Here is a 27,793-nt window from a genome sequence, read left to right on the forward strand (position 1 = left end):
GAAAAAACATCAAAATTTTTGAAAGTGGGCAAGGTTTGTGAAGCTTCTGAAGAGTAAGTATAAGCTTTTTATAGAAGTTTTTGATATCGATGGAAACCCTATGACTTGGAGATTGACATTTTAGTGAAACGAATAAATTTTGTGTTTTTTCGGACGTATTTTACCTTAAAAACTAACTATATTATAAAATGGTGATTTTCCATCAAGAAAAATAAAAACTTTGAATTAATGTAAAATTTGAACAGTTATAGACATCACAATAAAATTTGGAAGTAATATAGATCTAAATGTTCTTAAGTCAATGGCATCACTAATGTTGCCATTCTTTGTGTTCAAACATCGAAATTCCTAAAACGGGGAAAATGTGTTCCAAAAACCAAGTTTTTTTAGAAAATAGCCCACTTTGACGTTATTTACAGCATGATAGCAAAAGCGTTTTGTATGTATATAAACAATATATTGGTCTATACAAATATTACGAGCTTTTGAGGATCGGTGCTTTGCGTTTTTAGAATTTTTTACTCAAACCTAAAATTTTGTTTCAAAATTGGCCAAGTTTGGATAGGGCTGGGGGGTACAATGTCCGCTTAAGTTAGTCAAATTTTACTTTGTACGTTTTTACATTAAGTTCTCTGTCCAGATCATAGAAAAATGTATATAGCCACGAAGAAAATTAGTTTTTTATAAAAGAAAAAATATGGGGACTTTTTTTGGTAAAAAACTTAAAAAACACACGCATACAAAGTTGAAATATATAAAAAGATGCTTCAACTTTGGATGCGTGTAACTTTTTATAGGGACTAAATAATTGTTATCAGGTTTGTTTTATTTTCTTTAGAATTTTATTGCAAATATATATATATGCAAAATATGCAAAAATATATGCAAAAATATATAAAAAACAAATTTCGACCTTTCGTAGGCCCATCATATATAAAATACAAAAAAAGATAGAGCAAAATTTAAAAAAAAAATTAAACTTAAATATTTTTTGAACTAAAAGAGATACCTATAAATAAAAGCATACTTTTGTAGACCTTCTCAAGGACTATCTACATTTTAAATTTCAGCTCATTCGGATCATAAATGGCTTTTTGGCGATTTTTTTTTTAAATGTGTGACATTGAGGGTCCACTCACTGATCCCCATTCCGAACACCTCAGCCGAGTAAATAATACAGCACAACATAGAAGTGTGGACTTGATCATACTATTTTAAAAAAAAAATTGTTGTTTTAGCGTAAAAAAATAGTAAAAACGAAAATTGTTAAGGTACAAAGTGATCTTTATGTGCTATTTAGAGTGACTAGACACGTTCAGAATAGATTGATATGTTCTCAAGAGTTATTCATCTTTACCGTAGCTACAACTTTGCTAAATATTGTTAGTGAAAAATTAGGATACCCTGGAAGTTATTCTAAAAAAGTAAAAAAACAAATTTTTCTTCATATATTTTTTCAACAAAAGTGCACGAAAAAGCTATTTTTTGGAAAAAAAATTGTAACAAAATTTATTTGGCGGAATCTTAGCTATATTATTGCCATACAAAGTTAAGCCTTATCACAAAGTCTGAATTAGCTGTTAACCAAAAACTGATGACACCTTTTTTAGAGGCCCAACTGATTTTCAGAAATTTTGGGGGCCCATAAAAAAAAATCGGTCACCAAAATGGACAAACTGAGTATAGAGTTTTGCTACCCTTTGGTAGTAGAGTCGAACCTATATAGTCATGATCGTGTGTTTTTTTCACTGTTGCACTGTGTTATCATCATTTTTCCACTAGGACCTCTTAATTAGGATCTGTGAGTGATCATTCGTTTCTATATTATTTAGCAATTAGACCATTAGTTTATCCCAACATTCTTTTAATGTTCTGCAAACATCAAGCAAGTTTCATACTTAAACATAATCACAGGAATAGTGCTAGAAAAATGCTGGGATTGGATGAACATTAAATGTCTGAATAAGTAGCCAAAGTATAAAAAAACGCACAAACAAAATTAAATAAAATACAAAAAACAGCAGAACAAAACAAAATCCAAAAGTAACAACCTGAGAGTGAAGAAATTTTCTTTATTTTTTTTTACAAAAACATAAAAAATATTAAATTACACATAAACACAACACCAGAATCCTTTGCACGCTACTAAATAGTGGTTGGTAAACTAGTACATCCAGATAAGTATCAGTACAACTTCTCAAAATGTAAAAAAGTTCATTTTTATAATTCAGTTCAGTTTCCAGACTTGAAATATTCTCTATATCTCTAACTTTATCTTCTACTTTTCCCATACAACTTCATTGTCTTCCACTAGCCAGTCGTTGTAGCCTTTCATTTTTATTAATTTTCCTTTTCCTCCAGCTTCCTATTGCTTTATGCGAACTATGTATGTCTGTACCTACAGCTTGCAACTTAAGAGGGTGGATAATAATAAGTAGAAAGCATAGTTACACACAACAACTACAGCAGCAGCAGCAACAAGCACCAGCAAAGAAAAATTAATTAAAATAAATGAATCAAGCTTAATAAGAGAAGAGGATCTAAAATGGTCTAATCTTGGTTTTACTGCAATCCATATGGTGGCCATTTCATAGTTAAGAACAAAAACAGCCATAGATGACACAACTGCAAAAAAGTAGAAAAATATGGAAATAATTTAAATACTAAGACCTTTGCAGAAAAAAACCATAAAACTTATATTAAGTATTTTAAATAAGTAATTAAAGGTGTAATGGAGTATAGTTCTATTTTAATATAAGAAAAATATGATAAATGAAATAAAAAAGGAGTCAATGGAATTCTTAGAAATAAACAAGTAAGAGTGCTATATTCGGCTGTGCCGAATCTTATATATCCTTCACCAAATTATACTTCAAAATTTTAAATACTTTAGGTAAACAAAATTTAATTTTTTTTCCAGTTGTGTTTTTTTATTTTTTGGAAAACATTTTTTTTTTTTTTTCAATTATTTTTTGTGAAAAAAAAATTCGGGTTAAATTTTTTCCGATTTTGATCCATTGTAGGTCCATCTTACTATGGTCTTATATTCGTCGTTGCAAATGCCTTTGAAATATCTATCATTAGATATCCATATTGTCTATATTAATGTCTTAGTAATCCAGATATAGGTCAAAAATAGGTCAAAAATATGTCAAAAATAGGTCAAAAATCGAGGTTGTCTTGGTTTTTTCCTCATATCTCAGCCATTTGTGGACCGATTTAGCTGATTTTAAATAGCAAAATTCTCGAAAGCATGTCTGACAGAATTATTGAAGACTTGGATCCCGAAGACATCTGGGGTCTTCAGAAAATTGATTTCAACAGACAGACAGACAGACGGACATGGCTTAATCGACTCCGCTATCTATAAGGATCTAGAATATATATACTTTATAGGTTCGGAAATGAAAATTGTAGAAATTACAAACGGAATGACAAACTTATATATACCCTTCTCACGATGATGAAGGGTATAAAAAGAAACTAAAATAAGTAAGAGTGCTACATTTAAGTTAGTTTAGTTATTATTTTAGTAGTTTTGGAACGGGTTGTCTTTATAACTTCAAGAAAATAACCTGGGTCAATTTATTTCTTATAAATCTAGGTTTTAAACTCTTAAAATTCAGGGATTTCAGATCATTTTGTCATAGAATAGATTAGATTTGAAGGGTTGTGTACTTTAATAAGTAAACTTCCACTGGGAGATTTAACTATATCTCCCAGTACCTCATGAAAGCTTTCTCCTAGTCATTTTTGTCTAGTTCCTCAATATCCTAGCACATCTTACAGAAGTCTTGTGAGTACATATCCCATTTACCAATGAAGGTTATCATTACCGGTTATCACTCCTGCTAAATGGCTGTGACTTTTCACCCAACTTTAGCCAAATAGTCCTGGACATCCTGCAATCCATCCTACTGCTCCTGGATTGGTTCGAAGAGCAACGGAATCTATCGAAGATCAACCTATAATAAAGGCACAAAGGAGGTTTAACCTCCCAGTCCCTATTAGTATAGTCCATTTTCGAACCCTATCTGGCCAGTTCATCTGCTATCTCATTTCACTGTATGCTACAGTGGTCTGGTACCCAACATAATCGGATAATTCCAATAACGTTTCTAGAGTCCTCTTTAAGCTCGAGTGCACCACATGTAATTTCAAATTCCTCAGTGCTACCTGATTATCTACATAAATTATCACTATAGACCCCTCTGTCCCATGTGCCGTTTTCAAGTCCATGAATTTCCAGATCTCTAGGATCTCTGGAATACGCTGCATTCATCTGGGAGTCTGTATGACACTTTAATGTCCTTGGTTGGATTAGGTTAGGTTCCATAGGTAGCCTCTCGTCAAGCAGCTCATTTGGGTCCATTCAAAACTGATCCCATTGTAATACCGAAGAAGTAAAAACAAGGTATTTATAATACGTCCATTGTCTCCAAATTGAACCAACCAGATTTTCTGCTGAAGGAGTGGATTCGTCTTAGACTCATCCCTAATAGCTCATCTAAACACGAAACGAATAGGATTCCAAGGATACATTCCCTCAAGTTTGTCAGAGCCGAGCAATGGCAGAATAGGTGGGACACAGTCTCCTTCTCTTCTTCGTTATGACAGCTTCGACAGTAATTGTGGCCCAGCATGTGTCCCTATTTGTACAGTGTCCTCTAATAAAGGAAACGATTAGACTTATTTGCTTACGACGGAATTCCATAAGCAGATTCATCCTGACGGCATCATATACGGGCCAAGTGGACCTCGTTATACCACATGTTAGTTCATTGGTCCACCAATTATGTGTAATCTCATATAGTCTCTGCTATACAGTCATCTTGCATTTTACAAGGGAAATACCAGAAAAGGGATCGATCGCCTCCTCATCCATCATCGCACCTCTTTTGGCCAATTCATCTGCTATACAATTACCCTGATTTCCATCGTGTCAAGGAATCAATATAAGCGTTATCCCAGAATGCCTCCAGCAGTGCAAAGGTTAGATAGCCCAAAGTAGAATTTTGTCCAAAAATTCTCAATATAGATAACTCTACCGAGTTAAGCATCATATCCAGTACTGCCTGAGGTGTGCTACCGATGCCACCCGTTATGCCAATGGAAGCATATATCTGAACTTTACTGAGTATCTTCCTAGAACTACTTTATTTCATTGCCTCCCAACAAATCGTGCAACTATACGTAATAATATGCTTTACAACCAATGTGTAAATCCAGTTTACATTCCTGGTCATAGCCTCCAAATCTATTGAATGTGTAGTAGGCATTGATACCCCTTTTAAGGCTTTCCTGAGTATTCTTCCTCCATGATCATTTGCTATCAAGGAAGGTTCCTTAATACTTGGCTCCCTCTGATAAAGTCTGTTCACAACCATCATTTTCTGCAAATTATAACTCCTTATCCTATATTTCCTGGTAAAGAGTACTAACTCCGCTTTCGTTGGGTCTACATCCAGCCCATTTATCTTGGTCCAGGTTGAGAGTTCTTCAAGAGCCTCCTGCATTACTTCGCTGATTGTCGAAAGAAACTTTCCCTTGATCAGAATCACAACGTCGTCCGTATGGTGAACTACTTCCTACACCTAGATTCAAAGATCTTGAGAATAGAGTTCACTGTTAGCAACCTTAAAAGGGGAGAAAATACACCGCCTTGAGGTGAACCCCTGGAAATCCGTCTTCTAATCCTGTCATCCCCTAGGCTTAAATGGATAATTCTGCTACCAAGCATTGAAACTATCCAACTCAGCAGGAAGTCCTTACACACAGTTCAACTAACGACTCTCTTATTGACTCTATCGTAATGTTATTAAAGGCTCGGTCTATGTCCATAAACGCAACTGAATTATATAAGCCGAACTCATACAAAGCACAACGCACTTTCCACAGAATTACCCTTGAGGTAGGCGTGCTGATCATTGCTAATGAGGTGTGTATCAATGCTGATCCTAAGATAAAGATCTATCAGTCGTTCAAGAGTAAAGACGATAGGCTGATACAGTAAAGACGATAGGCTGATAGGTCTAAATTCCTTTGGCTTCGAGTGCCAACTCTCACTCTATAGGTATAAATAATACCTTTATCTCTCTCCACTCTCTCGGTTGATACCCCCTGCAGAGACATTTCCTGAAAATATCAGTCAATAGAAGTTATGCGTCCTGTGGAATAGCCGGAAAAACCCCGCCCGGACCCGGTGACTTGTACGTGTCAAAAGTATTCACCGCCCATGCTAATTTTCCCTGTTTCCTTAATAAAACTAGAAATGTCACCGAGATTCGTAGCTGCAGTGTCCTCCTAGTCTTCTTCCCTAATTTTAAATTCTATACAAACAGGAAAGTGTGTCTTCATAAGAAAGTAGAGTTCCTTTGAGCTAGAATCTGTCCATGAGTTATCCTCCCTTTGAATGTACCTAACGAATTTTGGAACTTTGGACCCAACCTGGATGACCTTGAGATCTCCTTTATTTTGTCATTTCTAAAAACTTGTTATGGCGTCTTTGAATGTGTTAAGGTCTATCATTTTACCATAAGTACATACGTATTATGCTGTATAAATTAAATTTAAAGTTCTTAATTATTAACCCTAGTTTTCCCTTAATTAAACATTTAAATGCTGCCTTTACCTCTACTTATTTTCAAATATTGACAAAAAAAAAACACCAAAGTTAAGTTTAAGATTTATTGATGTTTTAATCACATTATTAACTTTAAATGTTCAATACATACTCACACATTTTAACAAAGTACTCGAACAGCTCTAAATATATTTTACCATTTTTTGTTTTGTTATTTTTTCCCAAAAACATTTTCCATGGGGTTTTCCTCTATATAAATATGTATGTAGCAAGTATTTTTTGTTTGGTAACCAACTTTTGCTTAAACAGAATGACAGTTGCAATTGGCAGCCAAGTGCAACGAGAATTCTCCAAAGTTCGTTTGTTGGTTTCGTGTTCAGGTTGTTTTTTTTACCATAAATGCCTGTCTCGAAAATAAAAATATTTAGAGGGGACAAAAAAAAGGTTTGGAAATCCTTTGTTTTTTTTTCAGTAGCATTTTAACTTGAGCGTGGTGCACACAGCGAAGAAAAAATCTTAATAAAACTAACAAATATCAAATTTAAAAAAAACGAATGCTAGCAATAGCAACATCAGCAGCGCAAAAAAAAATTAAGACCATACGGCGCAAAATGTCAAACTGTGGCTAAAGTTCACATGGGCAAAATGAGTTTTCTCTAGTGTGGTTTTATATGGTTTTGTGTGTGTTTCGGTTTTTTTATGTTTTTCCCCCAGTTTATTCCTCGAGAAGAAACAAAATACTTTTAGTATTTTGTTAGTTATATTTTTTAGTAAATATATGTATGAGGAGAAGGGAAGGAAAGGGGGAATTTGGGAAAGTAAGACTACAAGATATTTGCTTTATAATAGCTCCAGTCGTTGGCCTTTATGTTATCAGATTTTAGCTTCAATTGTAGAACTTTTAGTAGTTCAATTTAAGCTTCAGTCGTAGATCATTGTGTTGCCAGATCTAAGTCTTCTTTAATTTTTTTGTGTATTTAAATTTTAGCTTCAATAGTAGAACGTTATACAGTTCAATTTTAGCTTCAATCTTAAGGCTTTTTGTGGTTTAATTTTAGCTTCAATCTTAGCTCTTTGTATAGTTAAATTTTAGGTTCAATCTTAGGTCTTTATAGAGTTCAATTTTGGTTTAAATTCTAGGTCTTTATATAGATCAATTCTAGCTTTAATTTTATGTACTCATATAGTTAAATTTCAGCTTCAATCGAAAGTCTATATAGTCCAATTTTAGTTTCAATCATAGGTCTTTGTAAAGCTAAATTTTAGCTTAAATTTTAGATCTTTATAGAGCTCAATTTTAGCTTCAGTCATAGGTCTTTATAAAGTTAAATTTTAGCTACAATCTTAAGTCTCTATGTACCTCAGTTTCAGCTTCAATCGTAGGTCTTTGTTTAGTTCCAATTTAGCTTAAATCGTAGGTCCTTATGTAACTCAGATTCAGGTCTTTGTTCAGTTAAATTTTATATTCAATCATGGGTCGTTATGTAGCTCAGTTTCATTAGTTTTAGTTAAAATTTAGCTTCAATCGTAGGTCATTGTTTAGCTAATATTTAGCCTCAATCGTAGTTACTTATGTAGCTCAGTTTCAGCTTCAATCGTAGGTCTTTATATAATTCAATTTTAGCTTCAATCGTGGTAAATCCTAGGTCTTTATATTGGTAAATTTTTGCATCAATCTTATGTCCTTATATAGTTAAATTTTGTCTTTAATCGAAAGCCTATATGGAGTTCCATTTTAGCCTCAATCTTCGGTCTTTATATAGTTCAATTTTAGCTTCAATCGTGGACCTATGTTTAGTTAAAATTTAGCTTCAGTCATAGGTCTTTCTGTAGTTCAAATTTAGCTTCAATCGTAGGTCTTTATCTAGTTCAATTTTTGCTTCAATCGTAGGCCTATATTTAGTCAAATTCAGCTTCAGTCGTAGGTCTTTGTTTAGTTAAAATTTAGCTTCAATCGCAGTTCCTTATGTATCTCAGTTTCAGCTTCAATCGTAGGGGTTTATGTGGTTCAATTTTAGCTTCAATCATGGATCTATGTTTAGTTAATATTTATGTTCAATCATAGGTCTTTCTGTAGTTCAAATCTAGCATCAAACGTAGGTATTTATCTAGCTCAATTTTAACCTCAATCGTAGGCCTATATTTAGTTAAAATTCTACTTCAATCAAAGGTCTTTCTTTAGTTTAAATTTATCTTCAATCATATATCATTCTGTAGTTCAAATTTAGTTTCAATCGTAGGTCCTTATATAGTTCAATTATAGCTTCAATCATAGGACTTTATAGAGTTAAATTTTAGCTTTAATCTTAGTTGTTTATAGAGTTCAAGTTTAGCTTCAATCTTAGGTCTTAATTGAGTTAAATTTTAGCTTCAATCTTAGTTCTTTAAAGAGTTAAATTTTAGATTCAATCTTAGGTCTTTATAGAGTGCAAATAAATTTGGCCTTTGCGCAGCCAAATTTTAACTTCAATGGTAGGTCTTTATGTAGTTCAATTTTAGCTTCAGTCATAGGTCTTTATATACGTCGATTTTAGCTTCAATATTAGGTATTTATATATTTCAAATTTAGATTCAGGCATAGGTGTTTTTATTCAAGCCTAGTGCTAGCTCTTATATTATTATTTGTTTATGTAAAATTAATTATAATCAAGTCTCTTTTATTTCCCCTTTATATTCATATAAATATAAACACTCTCATATCAAATAGAACTATTCGTATGTATATCACAACAAAAAAACTAAACAAAATACTATTAATAACGTCTAAAATCTAGTGAAAATTTTTCACTACAACATGATTTAGCACAAAGTTATCAAAAGTCATTTAGTATAGAAATTCTCACAAAAGTAATAAATTGTTTAAAAGTATTTAGTTGAAAAATAAAATCTATTTAAAAGGAAACAAATACTACAAATCATAGACATAGGCCTAAAGCTGCACAATACTACCAAAACCATAGAGGAAGTGACGCGCATAATGGATGATCAAGATATTAAATTTCAAAACGATTTAGACAGTTCACACACTGTATTGGTTACTGTAATATTGCTGCTGTTGTGTTTAGAGGCAAAAGCAGCAATGCGATTAAAAGCAAAAACTGTAGTATAACCGAAGGCGAAAATATATTGTTTGTATTTGTAGAAATTTGTTAACATTTAAGCAAATTATTTCGGTAAATAAATAAGTGATGTTGTTGCAATAAAACACAAGTAACTAGGAACACTTGGAGTATTAAGAAAAGAACAGGGTGTGGTAAACAACAAAGCTTATTGTAATAATCAATTAAAGAAGATACAGGTTACACAACAAAATGTTTGCTGAACTTAAGGGATGCAACATTAATATGTTCCTATAATCGGTGGAAATATTTAAACAACAAGTACATACAAATATAGAGGAGTAACGTTACTGAGAGACTGTCAGATTCAACATTGCCCTAAAATCTTCACTCCCTCCCTCGTTTAAACATACACAGACACCAAACTTTATAAACATTTAAAGCATCTTTTAAGTGAAAATTAATTTTTTTAATGGTCATAATTTCGGCAAGTAAATTATGAATATAAATGTCTTAAATAAACGTTAAACAAGAGGAAAGCACAGCCAAACTAAAAGCAGCATAAGGCAGTAACAGCAACAGTAAAACCACCCACGAAAATAACATAAGCAGGATATGAAAATAACAGCAATTAAGGCTAAAGGGTTAATGGCTGCTTTAAAAATTAAAAAACAAAAAATATTTAAATATACGAGTATTATTTACCAACAATAACAGCGGCGAAAGCAGCATTAACCAAAACGTTTTACTTAACAACATTAAATCTTTTAAACTTTGTTGTATTTTTTTTCTTCTCTCAAAAGTTATTAAGCACAGGGGACTTAGGCCAGACTAGGCACAAAATTTAACAGCCCGCCATTTATATGTGGTAAAAATTAACATTGAAGTAGTTACTGCCATAAGATTTAAAAAGAAAATGGTTTTTAATTAAAAAGGATTAAAATTTAAAAAAAAATAAATATGAGTTTAAGAAATATGAAAGGGAAATGAAAATGAAAATATTTTTATAAATGATTATAGACATAAAGCTTGAGAATATTTGATGGGCTTATATTTGGCACTTAAATTTATAAAGAAGATAATTTGTTGGAGAATTAAAGGGAAGGGCGGAAAGTCAATTAATTATTATATCAGTTTGTAAAAGGCCGCACAACAATTGTGTGTCTGTCAATATATACAAGAAATTGTAAATATTTAACAACCAAATATTATTAAAATTGTGTGAAATAATAAGGAAAAACAGAAATCTTTTTATAATTTATTTAAAGGGATTTCCGACTTCATAAATGCAGTAATGCAATTACAAGGCAAAGCAATACTTTGTGACATTCATGAACGCATAGATGTTTTGTAAAGAATCATAAATAAAAACAGTTCACAAATTTGACAAATGCTGCGCATGGACAAGCATTGCCATATAATAATGAACTTGCCAAATTGCCAAAACAAAATCTATTGCATTTATGAACGCTATGCATTGCAGTGTTTCTTTGCAAAATGCGTTTATGAAGTCAGCCGATATTTCCAGATCAGTCTTCCTTACTAAATTAAATATCAACATGTATTTCATATCGTAAATACATATAAACTGAAACATTACTCAGTAGAAACTTGTTAATGACACAATTACTCAATAACTTTCATTTTATTGACTACTACATGAAGTACTTAGAAGTACACTTTTAAGCATGATTCAAATATACAAGGTTACTCCACTTCTCTCTCACAAAAAATTTTTTGAAGTATATTGGAATTTTTTGATATTTGCTTTTTGTAAACAATTAAGAAAGTCGTTGCCAGATACAGAAAAGGGGAAAATATTTTTTGGAAATTTTGATATAGAATGTGTAATTTATATTAATAACATAAAATTATATTCTATATGAAAATAAAAACGTGATTAAAAACAATGATTAGAATTAAAAGAACAATATTTATAAAACAATTTTATTAATTTAATATTTTTTTCATCTTTTTATTTACAGATTTAATTTTATATTGTTCTTTCATAGAACGATTTAGGAAACGAATTCTAAAGAAAGTTCTTCCCAAAAAAAATCTTTTTAAAATTTGTTTGTCTAATAACGAATTTGATATAAACAATTTGTTCATATAATTTGGATAATAGAGTCTAAAGTATTACCATTAATTTTGACAAATATTGAATTAAGTTGTTCTATTTTATCCAAAAAATCTTCATTAGGTTTATATAAGCCACCCTCGGACACTAGGTTAACAAATGTATAATTGTTGTCTTTTTGTTCTGACTTTCTAAATCCATATTCTTTCAGTTCCATTTTTGATACTATGTATCCCGCAAAATTTTCTAATGCATCGAATTCTATATCATTTAGTTCCCCCCAAAGTTTTTCAGATTCTTGTTGTTCTATAAGCTATAAAGAGAATATTAATTTTGTATAACATAAACAAGTACATATAAGAGTATTATTTGCCTCAGCTTGTTCTTCTTCACATATTGGTATTTCATTAATTGTGCCATAAATAGTATGGCTTAACGTGCTGTCGACATCAATGTTTTCAAATTCTATTAAGTTATCATTAGCGGGTTTCACGTTGGTTTCAGTGCTTAAAATTTGTTCGTTGCGTCCTATATATAAACTTAATTTAAATCCAACTAATATAAGTATATACTTATTATAATTATACCTAATAGATAACTTCGTAACCTATATTTAAACTCAAGAGGTGACGGATGGTCATGCAATCCACCTTTTGCGCGAATAGCACTAAAAAAGTTCTCCAGACAATCTTGGTTTAATTTTGATGTCAAAACATAATCCTTGCCATACTGTTCCTTGACGTATTTTAAGAAAAGCGGCAGTGCATTATTATTCTGCAATATCGCACGTTGAAATGGCAGAAGGTTACCGCTTAGACGGACTGGAAAAAGTTTGACTACAATTGCACTCATTGATTTCAACACTTGATCTTGTTCTGGGAGCGCAAGCCCATATACTTTGTCAGCAATTTGTCCTTAAAAATGAACCCATTGTCCACAAAGTGGTTGCGCAATAACTTTAACAAATGGGGAACGTCAGCAAAAACGTATATAAGTTTTTCATCATCAGGGTGTTTAAAGTAAGGCGTCTGTGCTGAGACATTCATTGACTTCCACATTTGCTGGTTTTCTGGGCCTAAGTCGCTGACGGCTGCAACCACGGTAAATCCAATTTTGTAGAGTTCGGATATTATATGCAATAACATATCTTTAACCATTTTAAAAATTAAATTATAAAATATTGGCTGTTTCCAGCTACCCCGCAATCCCGTACCATAGCGACTTGCACCATTCTCTGTGGTTCCATTATTCTATCACTTTTTCGGTCATAAGCCCACTTTTCCCGGCACTTCATCTCATCAAATGATATGACGCACAATTTGTCTTCAACTGACTCTCAAATGATCCCATTTGACTAAGTATTTGCCCTTGTAAACCGGGCTCTACAGATAGCATAGAAGCCCATCTGCGGAGAGTTGAGGGTGATGGCAATGGATGACCTTTTTTACGTAACAGTTTATAACAACGTGGGCCTGCTGAATAAATGGAAATTGCTTGGGAAATATCTTCTAATTTATACCGAGGTTGCTTCAATGTCAAGGCACTACGATTTTTATTCAAAACGCTAATTTGCAATTCTAAAGTTGCAATTCTCTCTTTAAGTTTGGACATTTCATTATTAACTAAGTTATTATTGACACGGTAATCTTCGAGTGAGACACTATATAGTAGCAATTATAAAAAATTATAAAAGTACTTCTTACATTATATTAAATTAACTTACTCAGTTTGAGTAGATATGCTTGTAAAATTTTTTCTTACAATTTTTCTTGAAATCCCTGATTGATTATTATTGCAACTACAGTTAAAATATTAAGTTAGGAAGTAATCTTATTAATACTGTGGGTAAAATGAACAGCACTAAATACATACATATATAACTTCTTAAATACAGAAATTCAAATATACCAACAATGAAACAAATCGAACCAGTAGTTTAGAAGTATATATAACGTATGTATGTGGAATGAAATTGCAACAAAAATTTGATACTGGCCAAAGAAAAAGTACATGAGCTATTAGTGTTTTAGGACTTATTTTGAATTACGTTATGTTTTGCCTTAATACTTTAAAACCCCATTTGAAAATCTGGCTTTTAGTTATTTCAAAATGTTAATAAAATAAGAACTACCTTGAAAAATAAGACATTGAAACTCAAATAAGAGCTCAGAAGAGTGCAAACATCGGTATTTCCACCCCTGTATATTAATTTCTTCATAACTGCCACAAATGTACATGAATACAACAAATTTTTTGCTTACATTAAATCAATACAATGGGCTATTTTATAAAGGTTTTATATGTTATTTGGTTCAACGTTGGAAACAAATATAGCGTTTTCCGTATTGTTGCAATTTTATTCCGCATAAGTTCTGTACATTACCACTCATTTTATTTTGCAAAGAAAAATTTGTTTCACTATGCTCACTGGAATTGGTGGACTCAAGGATTTGTTTTGGTAAACTGAAATTCAAAATGTATTTTTTATAAAACACCTCTCACATCTAAACTATTAATTACCTTATATTGTCTGGAAAGGCGCTTTTGTTTAATTTGCATTTATTGCCTACGACAATGTCATTTTTGCCAAAATGTACCGAACATATAAGCGGTGCTTTCGGCAATTGTGACTCCGTTAAGTTGCAAGAAGAAAGCCACTTTTGTCGCATGTATGGTAGAGAAGGAAATTTGAAAAATTTTATTTCCGAGTCCTTACAAAAATATTTTGTATTGTCACAAGGCAGCTCATGTTAATTGCTTTCTAATTATTATTTTTCACAATCAACACTATTGGAAATAAATTTATTTAAAATGTTTAATATTTTTTTATATTTGTTTCAATTTGAAATATAACAAACAAATTGAAAACAAAAAAATGGGATTACTGTTATACGTATGGAAGCACATTTTCAAGGTGTATTCAATAAGGTGAAGTTACTAGCACAGCTGATTATTGTTTGTTTATTTATATTGAGTTTGAAAGTGTCAAATAGTTGTTTACTCTTTGTGGTTGACATTTATAATATTTAAATTGAAAAAATAAAAAACGAAAAATTATTCAAATAAATTTATGAAAATCAATTAAATAAGTTGTGTATTTCAGATTTGCGAGTATTTTACATAACAGCTTAATGCTTAGAACTCCTTTCGCGAATTAGGTTGTGTATTTTGGACTTGTGAGTATTTTAAACAGACAGACAAAGCTAAATGCTGATTTTCATTACAAACTACTTACAAGAATTAGTTTGTGTATTTTGGACTTGCTACAGTTTTACACAAACAGATGGACACTGTTAAATGGATAGTTTAAAAGTTATATTGTAATCACTAAGCTTTTTATTCACGTTCGACGCATTTATAAAAAATTACCAGTAATTTATTTATTTTTTAATTTTTCTGTTTTGACATTCTCAATCTCTTGACAAATAAAAAATATTGTCTTTGTTGTGTTTGTTGCCGAGACGCTCTCACCTGATTAATACGCCTTGCACATTTTTTTATAATTCCAACAAACGTCAGAACGTTGATATGGCGACAAAATGAGAAAGTGAGACTACCTTCTATTTTTGTATCATGCGTCATACAATTTTATTATTTTTTTAATGAAAAAGTGAAGAAAATAACCGATAAATAAAATATTAACTGTTTAGTTTGAAAAAATTCTTAAAAGTAATATTTATAGTTGGCACTCAAAGAAAATAATAAAGACAGACCACGGCAAGTGATGCTGGTTTACATTTTAATGTAGCAAAGACTGAGTTCCCAAAAGTTCTAAATAGACACCGTAGATATTAAAGATGACGGGGGCACTGCAAAAAGTGTGGAAATCACCCCAAGTTCATCTGAGGTCAAAGCTCCACCTCTTTTCATCTAATGTGCGTTCCGTCCTGTGGTATAGCTGTGAATCCTGGAACGCCATAGCAGGTATTCATGAATCGCTCGATACGAAAACTGTTCAAGATATTTTGCAAATATGCAGAAATGAACGTACGTAGCCAAAATTTAATGAAATGGAGTATAGATCACAATAGTTTTCATGCTTTTGTTCCAATTGGTTCCGTTTTCATGTTATTCTAAAAATAACGATTTATTTTTTATGATATTCTATATGCACCGGTTCATTTTTATTATTTTCTAAATGAACTAGGTAATTTTTCATTAAATTTTAAAGGAACTGTTTGCGTTTCCACGCTATTTTTATGGAAACGGTTGCATTTTCAAGCTATTCTAATGGAGCAGCATCCACTTTTAAGCTATTCATTTTCCATAATATTCTTGATATATCTTTGATTTTATTCTAAAAGAAGGGCTTCCGTTTCCTTTTCTTAGTAGCTGTTCATTGGTTTTCATTATGTTTTTCAGATTTTTCTTTAGATTTTATCACGAAATTTCCATTTTACTCCATAAAATTATATATTTCCAGTGGGCTTTTTGTCGTATGTTCAAAGAAAATAATTTCTTGTGAAAAAAATTAGCATACGCCAAATGTATTCTGAAGCAAAAAGGCTAATAACGCCTTTGAAACTATAATTACAATAAATGTGACTTAAGGTTATGAAAATCAAATATCCAAATTATATACAATCCAAAACTGGAGAGAATCCATAGGGCCATTTTGAAGAAATTTAATGTTAAACATTCAAAAAAAAATTTATAAGTTAAGTATTGCTATATATGTACGACATCCGTATTTTAAGGTAACGATTTGCTAAAAAAAAATTAACACAAAGAAAAGGAGGCATTACTCCACGAAGATTGTTGTCAAACTAAACAAGAGCTAGAAATATCATCGGGAGATACGAGAGGGATATTGGGTACCATACGAATTGAAGCCGAGAAATCTTGTCAAAAATAATGCTTGAACGCTATAATAGAGAATAATTTTACAATTTTTGCACCAAATCATTACTCTCGATGAAAAATGGATCCATTACAATAAACCGAACCTGTAGGAAATGCAATGGATTAGTTTGATGCGAGTCTGGACATATATTCTGGAGGTTTTTCGAACAATAACCTCCAAAATATTGAACCTGATATGAAACCAATAATATTCCATCATGACAACGCTCGGACACATGTTGCAATACCTGTTAAAAACTATTTAGAAAGAAGTGATTGGGATGTTTTGCTTGACCCGCCTTATAGTCTAGACCTTGACCCGACGAACTACTATTTGTTTCGAACGATGCAGAAGTCTGTCTCTGGGTTAAGCTTCTCTTCAGAACAAAGTATCCAAAATTGGCTTGATTCTTTTTTTTAACAAACACAAACTGCGAAGCGTTTTGCTTGTCTGCAGAAACCCTTGGATTGATAGTCCAGTACACTATCGTCTAGTCTATCGGGGCACCCTAATTGGCCAATACTATGAATAAATTTATATTGTACAAATATTTCAAAATAGAAGCCAAAAATTTGAAAAAAAAACTTCGGCATTTTTAAATCATATACACAAATATTTGTATCTAGAGAAATCTACATTTATTACCGTGATTTAATGTTTCATAGAGGTCAAAGTGAAGTTTAAATATCATATTTTGGTTTTGGTTACCAATAGAAACGAGGGAGGGTAAATAATTCCGTGAATATTTGAATGAAATATAAGTTTTTTGATAAAAAATCATTTGATTTTTCAACATAGTCTCCTTTGGGGTCAATACACTTTATTTCTGTAACCTGTTTATCCCTTCCGAACATTAAATTTTGTCAGGCAATCAAAATGTGTATTTTTTGTGAGATAATTAAATAATTGGAAATAAATAATATCTCTTGAAAACAATAAATAGTAAATCGGAGCTAAATCCGTAGAATAGTGCAGATGAGAGAGCAATTCGTAGCCTAATTCATGGATGTTTGCCATTAAAACTGCACGTGTATGCACCATTGCATTTGTGGTCGATTGTGAGCAAACGCGGCACTCATATTGCGGAAAGCTTTCTCGTAGCCAAGTGATCATTCAAAATTTAAAAAAACTGCGCCATGTGAGGTGTTTATGGCTTCCAAAATCTCTCGTACTTTCAATATCCGCTCGGCCTACATCATATCGTGAATCTTTTCAATTGTTTCGGGTGTATAGACCTCAACTGGGCATTCTGAATGTTCGGCACCTTCCGTGCTTGTACCGCTACAACGAAGTTCAGTAAATCACCTTTTTACCATTGAAATTAATGTTGTAGAGTTTCCATAGTATGCATCAACCTTAGCCTTGGTTGGATAGATAAGTTTTTCCCAAAAATATTGCTTTTTCCATTTTCTCCTCAAGTCACGCGGTAGTCTGCTATCAATGGCTGCCAAACACAAACTGACTGACGCAGCTTGTTCAAATTTTGACAGGTCTGCGTGTTGACAGGAGCAGTGTTGACATTTTGCTGGAGAAAAATAGATGTCTCACGAGTGCTTAAATATCTTATACGTCATTCGTAGGGCCTCAGTATATTTTTTTAAGTCCGCTGAGAAACTTAACATCACGTAATATTACTGGCCTGTAAGTGCATTAAGGTACGTAATTCATCCGCAATTCTAGATTTTTCAGCTATGTATCTTCTTGAGGATGCTACACAATGAAGTAGCGAAATAATAAAAAAAAAAAATTAATTTAATATTTTTGGATAATTTATAAGCTTGCATTATTTTCAGTCTTAAAAATTATAACAAAAAATCTTGACAATTCCTCAGCAAAATGTTTTGGGATAAGGGTAGCTAGAATGTATTTAAATAATTTTTAAACCCTATATCACTACAGTAAGTATCCGCAACTCTTGCAGGGTAATTTTTGTCAATCTTAGTTTAGTAGTTTTTGTTGATAATATTGGTGGAACAAAATATGATTTTTTTGTGATCTCAATATTTTCATGGGCCCATACTATTTGAAAGTAATAAAAAACATGTACTTGGCTTCTAAATATGTTAAATAAATATGTTGGTACAAAATAAAAATTACTTAAATTCACCAAAAGTTTGGCTTCAAAATTTAGCCACTTATTACTTTCTACCGGTTGATAATTGAGTAATAATGCATATGGGCATTTCCAATATGGCGTATGGCGTGACGTTACATTTGTACGACAAAATTTAAAAAAAATTAATGATAAAGTCAAATTTGTAAAAAGTTTTTTCTACATTTTCGAAGTAATTAAGTACCACTATATTCAGTAAAAATATTAGAACAATTGAACCTAATGATTTGAAGATATTAGTAAAAATATGCGATGGTGTTACGTTACCAAAAACAGAAGTGCGGTTTGAGTTGCATTACAAAATTACATAACTCTGCGAAGTGGGCAAGACTTTTTGTATAAAACCTTTTGTAGTAGGATTTGGAATGATATAAATTTATTTTCCAAATTATAAAATTTAAAAACCGTTCCTCGTTTTTTATATTTATTAGCTTTAGTATATGGCGTGAAGTTACAAGGCGTTACGTTACCTAAATTTTCATGTGATATATTTTTTGGTTAATAAATAAGAAAAAGATAAATATAAGAAAATTATAAAAATACATTTATTATAATATATATCTAATAGTTTCATGTTTTATTTTAGTTAAATTATATTTGGATTTCAACATTTTTAATATCGTTAAACTGATATTATTAAGTGAGCCTTATATGGGAGCTATGACCAAATATAAACCGATCGTCACGAAATTAGGTCGAGTGATTTATGTTGAATTCTATGTGGATACCTATTTTTTTAAGAGATTTATGTTCGTAAAAGTGATTTTTGGATGGTGGCTTTATATGGGAGCTATGACTAATTATGGACCTATCATCATGAAATTGTTTGACATGACTTCACTATATATAAAACTTATTTGGAGCGAAATTTGTTAAGATACCTACATAAATTAAATATTTATTACCGATAAAGTCATATTTCGGGAGGACATTTGTATTTGGGCTAGGCTTCGTCCTTAAATTCCCAAGTTTTGTTTGCATCTGTATTGCTGATTGCCTTCATTATTCTTTTTCAAACAAAATTTTTCTTGCCTTTTACGGTATTTTACCATAATCTGGCGTGACGTTGCACACTTTTGAAAATTAATATTAAAGTAACTATTTGTTTGATAACCGATTTTTTTTCCGTAATTAGTTTATTTTATAAACCTTTGTTAAAATACAAAATTTCACGCACTTGCGATCGTCAGCGTAGAGATAAATAGAATAAACCTTTGTTTATCTGGCGTGACGTTATCTTAAAGTTTCATTAAAAGCAAATCAAAATTTTACTGTTCATTTTTGTTTGTTTGCTCTTTTAGATTTATATAACGGTAGCTGTTGTTATAGCAAAGGTTTTTCGGTAAGAGTGCTTTAGAACAATTACGCCTACACGCAGAGAAAAAATATAATTGGGCATGGTTACTGTAACCATTTATATAGTGTTACAAGTTTTTTAACTATATTATAGTCACAGTAACCATTTACATGATTGTGGCAACCATAATATGGTTAACTTACGATTCACATGATTGTCTCAACCATATATATGGTTACAGTAAACATATATATGTTTGTGGCAACCATATTAATGATGAATAAATTTATCATAATATGTTGTTCTCAGATTATGATAAGCCTTAAGCCGAGAGCACCATAATATGATAAGTCGTTCATCATATAAATGGTTGTCACAAACATATATATGTTTACTGTAACCATATATATGGTTGAGACAATCATGTGAATCGTAAGTTAACCATATTATGGTTACCACAATCATGTAAATGGTTACTCTGACTATAATATAGTTAAAAAACTTGTAACAATATTGAAATGGTTACAGTAACCATGCCCAACTATATTTTTTCTCTGCGTGTAGAAATATAAATTGTAAAGAGAATATGCCCTTAGAAATAAAGCACAACTGACCAAAACGAAGACTTGAACTTTGTGGACCGGTATCTCGCCATCGCAACTCAGGAAAGCCTTATATTTTATTCAATACGATATGATATCTCTCACACACTTTGTTTTATTTAAATTAAGAGATAGGAAACGCTTAAGGAAATACCCTTTATGAAAAATGAATTGCAAAATTATGGTTCCAAATGTCTATATGTTTATTAGATACAGTTTCTGAATTAACTTTTATTTAGTTAATTTTGAATATTTATCTTAAATAATACAAGAAAGGAAATAGTGTTGGTTAACTTTTAATTTTTCGGTCTGGGTGGACTTTTCGCTGGAAATGCCTATATAGCGAAATTGCTTCACCATATCCTCTGATCAATTCATTCAACCAACTTTAAATTCAACTATTTTATTTTTCATCTTTCAGAAACTGTATCTAATAAACATATAGACATTTGGAACCATAATTTTGCAATTCATTTTTCATAAAGGGTATTTCCTTAAGCGTTTCCTATCTCTTAATTTAAATAAAACAATGTGTGTGGGAGATATTATATCGTATTGCATAAAATATAATGCAGAAAGAACACCCATTTTGATAAAACAATTTTAACATTTGCACGTGTTATTTACCGATATTCCATGGTAATTTCGCAAAACAAACATCATAAACTATCAACTGCCAAAGTTCGGAAGTTCCTTTAGTAGTGTCATTGACACAATGTTATTTTGGATTTAAAAAAATTCTAAAATATTTAAGAAATAATGAACATTTAAATTCGGTTTCATAGATTTTTATCAAAAATTGTTTATGACCATATAAGTGTTATTAAATATTTTAAAAATATTAAGTATACGCCTAGATTCATCAGCTTATTAAATATTTTTAATAAATATAAAAGTTGTAGCATACCTTTTGGGGCAATTATGGAATATCTCAGTGTAGGTGCGTATGATAAATATTAATTTTTTAATATTAAGTATAGTATTGTGTATAATGAGGAAATTTAATAAAAAAAATAAAATTAATAAGAAAGCTTAAAAAACTATGGGGTTGTTACTCGAATTCGAATAAAATTTGTAATTCAAAAAAAAATTATTCGAATAATCGTGTAAAAAAAATTATTCGAATGAATAAAATTTTGCAGTTTAGAATAAAAAATTATTCGACCAGTAATTGTCGAATAATCGAATAAATTTATTTTCAAGTTAAAATCTAAAAAAATATTTCGTATAAATATAAATGAAAACATGTAAGAAAGTATGGTCGGTCAAGCCCGACCATATAATACCCTACACTAAATAAAAGAGCAAAAACATTTTTCTTTTAAAATTTCAATAATTTATATTTATGAGTGATTTTCGTGGGTCTTATATGGGAGCTATGACCAATTATGCACCGATCACCATGAAATTTGGTCGTGTGATTTATGTCTATATTGAATTTTGTGTGTATACCAACATTTTTAAGCGATTAATGCACGTTAAAGTGATTTTCGGAAGCGGGTCTATATGGGAGCTATGACTAATTATGGACCGATCGTAACAAAATTTGGTGACATGAATTTTGTATATATAAAACTTATTTGGAGCGGAATTTGTGGAGATACATTTATAAATTAAACATTTATGACCGATAAAGTCCAATTTCGGAAGAACATTTGTATGGGGGCTAGGTGAAATAATCGACCCATTTCAGCCAGTTTCAATAGGCTTGGTGCTTGGACCAAAAGAATAATATGTGCCAAATTTGATCGAAATATCTTCAAAATTGCGACCTGTACTCTGCGCACAAGGTTTACATTGACAGCCAGCCAGACGGACGGATGGACGGACATCGTTTAATCAATTCAGAAAGATTCTAAGCCGATCGGTATACTTTAAGGTGTGTGTTAGACTAGTATTTTTGGGCGTTACAAACATCTGCATAAACGCATTATACCCTCCGCCCTATGGTGGTGTAGGGTATAAAAACCATAAATTATTTTACAAACCATAAATTAACTGGACATTTTATTTGAAACTAGTTTCTACATTTTGTTCTCATAAATTTCGAAATAAGATCACAGCATTATCGAACTTAACTAAAAGACTATACCCGTGTCACAAATTTAAACATAATGTCATGAAGTTTCTGTTTTGGGACGCCTATTGAAATTGGTTCATGATTTCACCTTTTCTCATATTAAAGTTCTTTCTGATGATTCAATAAATTGTTGAATAACATACGAAAGCCTTGCCTTTCCTATTCGTCTTACTATTTCTACATGATGAAGAAGTCAAGTATTTTAAAAATATTAAAACTTTTAAAACCAAGTCTTTTTAAAAAAATATACAATCAATCTAAAATATTCTAATATTCACCAAATTTTCATACATTTCCATTTATTAATTGAAAAATAAAAAAACTTTACATGACTTTATTAGTCATTGTTTCCGATTCCATTTGTCATTTCAACATTTTGAGTTCAACTTTAATTCAGCTGGATTTTAATTAAACATGCTCTGTTATTATTTTGGTTTTATTTTTTTGATTATTTATTTCCTCAATTCCGTTTAAGTTTTAACATGTCATTTTTGTATGGTTTTTCGCTTGAAGTTCCATTTAATTTTAAAAATGTCGCGTTTGGCTTAAATCCAAAAACATATACAAACATTTTTTTCGTTTATATAAAGTGAAATAGCAAAAACAACAACAGCAACATTAAGAAGCAAACAAAACAAAAAATATATGCTAGAATATTAAAACATTAAACTACAATTTGTAAATTTTCATTTTTAAATTCATCTACACAATTTATACGCGAAACGAAACAAAGGCTCATACAAATACACAAACGTACTTTTACACAACATAGAAATAGAATAGAAATATTTATTTGGAAATATTCATTCATTCACTCACTCACTCTCTAAGGCACACAGATTAGTATGAGTTTTAATGTGGCAGACTTTTAGGCATTTTTTGTTTTGGGTTTTAGTATTTTTTTTTCTCTGTTTTTGTGGAATTTTTTTTGGGAATGAATGTATGTTTTAGGCAGAGTTGCCAGAAGATAATGTATAAATTTGCTTATGATCAGCCAACTCTATGCAAAATTACATAAAATTAAGGTTTTAATAAATGCCTGAAAGTATGCAACATTTTTGTTGAGAGATCGTGCAATTTGACACCGTTTGACTTTTTCTTGCGGGGTTTCTTAAGACTAAAGATGTTTTCGAACTCCATTATAATCCCTTCTTAGGAATATTTTATCCTTAAATTATTTCTTGTTGTTTGGCAACCTTTTAGTCACAGTTGAGTACTAAGTATTTCATACTCAAGCCATTTGTTAAATATTTTCTTTTTGTGGTTTAATTTATATTCTTTGTATTTCCGCAAGCTTTTTTCTTTTCATTTTATAACACAAAATAATAAAACAGAGAAAAAAATTGTCTTAAAACTGTCTTGTATCTTCATGTCGTTAACATCACAAAAATGGAAATATAAATTTAAAGCTAAAACATAAAAAATTTACAGGAATTTAACAAAAATTTAACTCTTTAAAAAATTACAAACATTTCGAAAAATGCCAAAATTTACAATATTTCACAACTAAATAATAGACCTCTTCTAACTTTAATAAAAATCAATTCAAAACTATGTAAATAAATAGATTTAAACAAACAAAAAAATAACAATCTATACACTTTTATTCCAACATTTTGATTTTTAACAAATTGACATGTTTAAATCCACAATTTGTGCACGGCTTGTTGTTTTCTGTATTTTTTTTAATTTTTTTTTGTATAACTGTATTGTTCATTCCCATAGTATTGTTGTGAAGAGGCTTAATAAACAAAATCCTTAAAATTAAAAATGTGTCAATATATGGCTTAAAATTTTTCTATAAAACTTAACCTACTAGCACAACAACTACAGCAACATTCATACCCATATGACACTCGTACTACCAATAAATACACTCAAAGATACTTACTTACACATACGAATAAATAAATAAATTTGATATCAGCAGAAAAACATTCACATACATACAGATACAGCAGACCCACTCGCACAGTCATCAAACAATTGAATGAGGCATGTTGCAAAAAAATGACAAACAAAAATCTACTGAAAAAGCATTAAAATAATGCAACTCCATTCTTTTTTTTTTTTTGATAGAATGTCTAGTTGTTGTTATATTTTTTATTATTTGTGACAACAACAAAATATTGACAGATACACTAGGATGTGTTGTATCAACAGCACACAAGTTGCAGTAGTAGCAACATCAGAGGCAGCAACAATTCATAAAAAAACGAAAAATATTTCATGAATGCATTTATGTATGATGACGTGAATGATGAAAACACAGGCACCTTCACAAAACAACTACAATTACAACAATAAAGGGAACGAGGTTTAAAGAAAATAAGGTACCGAAGAAAATAACAACCTATATTGAGGACTAGCCTAGACATAGACTAGACATAGACTAGACATAGACTAGACATAGACTAGACATATAATAAAACAGAGAAAAAAATTGTCTTAAAACTGTCTTGTATCTTCATGTCGTTAACATCACAAAAATGGAAATATAAATTTAAAGCTAAAACATAAAAAATTTACAGGAATTTAACAAAAATTTAACTCTTTAAAAAATTACAAACATTTCGAAAAATGCCAAAATTTACAATATTTCACAACTAAATAATAGACCTCTTCTAACTTTAATAAAAATCAATTCAAAACTATGTAAATAAATAGATTTAAACAAACAAAAAAATAACAATCTATACACTTTTATTCCAACATTTTGATTTTTAACAAATTGACATGTTTAAATCCACAATTTGTGCACGGCTTGTTGTTTTCTGTATTTTTTTTAATTTTTTTTTGTATAACTGTATTGTTCATTCCCATAGTATTGTTGTGAAGAGGCTTAATAAACAAAATCCTTAAAATTAAAAATGTGTCAATATATGGCTTAAAATTTTTCTATAAAACTTAACCTACTAGCACAACAACTACAGCAACATTCATACCCATATGACACTCGTACTACCAATAAATACACTCAAAGATACTTACTTACACATACGAATAAATAAATAAATTTGATATCAGCAGAAAAACATTCACATACATACAGATACAGCAGACCCACTCGCACAGTCATCAAACAATTGAATGAGGCATGTTGCAAAAAAATGACAAACAAAAATCTACTGAAAAAGCATTAAAATAATGCAACTCCATTCTTTTTTTTTTTTTGATAGAATGTCTAGTTGTTGTTATATTTTTTATTATTTGTGACAACAACAAAATATTGACAGATACACTAGGATGTGTTGTATCAACAGCACACAAGTTGCAGTAGTAGCAACATCAGAGGCAGCAACAATTCATAAAAAAACGAAAAATATTTCATGAATGCATTTATGTATGATGACGTGAATGATGAAAACACAGGCACCTTCACAAAACAACTACAATTACAACAATAAAGGGAACGAGGTTTAAAGAAAATAAGGTACCGAAGAAAATAACAACCTATATTGAGGACTAGCCTAGACATAGACTAGACATAGACTAGACATAGACTAGACATAGACTAGACATAGACTAGACATAGACTAGACATAGACTAGACATAGACTAGACATAGACTAGACATAGACTAGACATAGACTAGACATAGACTAGACATAGACTAGACATAGACTAGACATAGACTAGACATAGACTAGACATAGACTAGACATAGACTAGACATAGACTAGACATAGACTAGACATAGACTAGACATAGACTAGACATAGACTAGACATAGACTAGACATAGACTAGACATAGACTAGACATAGACTAGACATAGACTAGACATAGACTAGACATAGACTAGACATAGACTAGACATAGACTAGACATAGACTAGACATAGACTAGACATAGACTAGACATAGACTAGACATAGACTAGACATAGACTAGACATAGACTAGACATAGACTAGACATAGACTAGACATAGACTAGACATAGACTAGACATAGACTAGACATAGACTAGACATAGACTAGACATAGACTAGACATAGACTAGACATAGACTAGACATAGACTAGACATAGACTAGACATAGACTAGACATAGACTAGACATAGACTAGACATAGACTAGACATAGACTAGACATAGACTAGACATAGACTAGACATAGACTAGACATAGACTAGACTTAGACTAGACATAGACTAGACATAGACTAGACATAGACTAGACATAGACTAGACATAGACTAGACATAGACTAGACATAGACTAGACATAGACTAGACATAGACTAGACATAGACTAGACATAGACTAGACATAGACTAGACATAGACTAGACATAGACTAGACATAGACTAGACATAGACTAGACATAGACTAGACATAGACTAGACATAGACTAGACATAGACTAGACATAGACTAGACATAGACTAGACATAGACTAGACATAGACTAGACATAGACTAGACATAGACTAGACATAGACTAGACATAGACTAGACATAGACTAGACATAGACTAGACATAGACTAGACATAGACTAGACATAGACTAGACATAGACTAGACATAGACTAGACATAGACTAGACATAGACTAGACATAGACTAGACATAGACTAGACATAGACTAGACATAGACTAGACATAGACTAGACATAGACTAGACATAGACTAGACATAGACTAGACATAGACTAGACATAGACTAGACATAGACTAGACATAGACTAGACATAGACTAGACATAGACTAGACATAGACTAGACATAGACTAGACATAGACTAGACATAGACTAGACATAGACTAGACATAGACTAGACATAGACTAGACATAGACTAGACATAGACTAGACATAGACTAGACATAGACTAGACATAGACTAGACATAGACTAGACATAGACTAGACATAGACTAGACATAGACTAGACATAGACTAGACATAGACTAGACATAGACTAGACATAGACTAGACATAGACTAGACATAGACTAGACATAGACTAGACATAGACTAGACATAGACTAGACATAGACTAGACATAGACTAGACATAGACTAGACATAGACTAGACATAGACTAGACATAGACTAGACATAGACTAGACATAGACTAGACATAGACTAGACATAGACTAGACATAGACTAGACATAGACTAGACATAGACTAGACATAGACTAGA

General features: G+C 31.2%; 1 protein-coding gene across 1 annotated transcript in view; it reads left to right on the top strand.

Moving 5' to 3' along the window:
• Positions 1-2,010: 2,010 nt before the first annotated feature.
• GstS1 (Glutathione S transferase S1) overlaps positions 2,011-27,793 on the top strand; it is a 491,998-nt gene continuing 466,215 nt past the window's right edge. The window contains exon 1 of the mRNA XM_065514068.1: positions 2,011-2,024. The gene's annotated coding sequence lies outside the window, so the exon portion shown is untranslated. The remainder of the gene's footprint in view (positions 2,025-27,793) is intronic.

This window comes from Calliphora vicina, chromosome 5 (assembly GCF_958450345.1).
Source record: "Calliphora vicina chromosome 5, idCalVici1.1, whole genome shotgun sequence".
Classification (NCBI taxonomy): Eukaryota; Metazoa; Arthropoda; class Insecta; order Diptera; family Calliphoridae; genus Calliphora; species Calliphora vicina.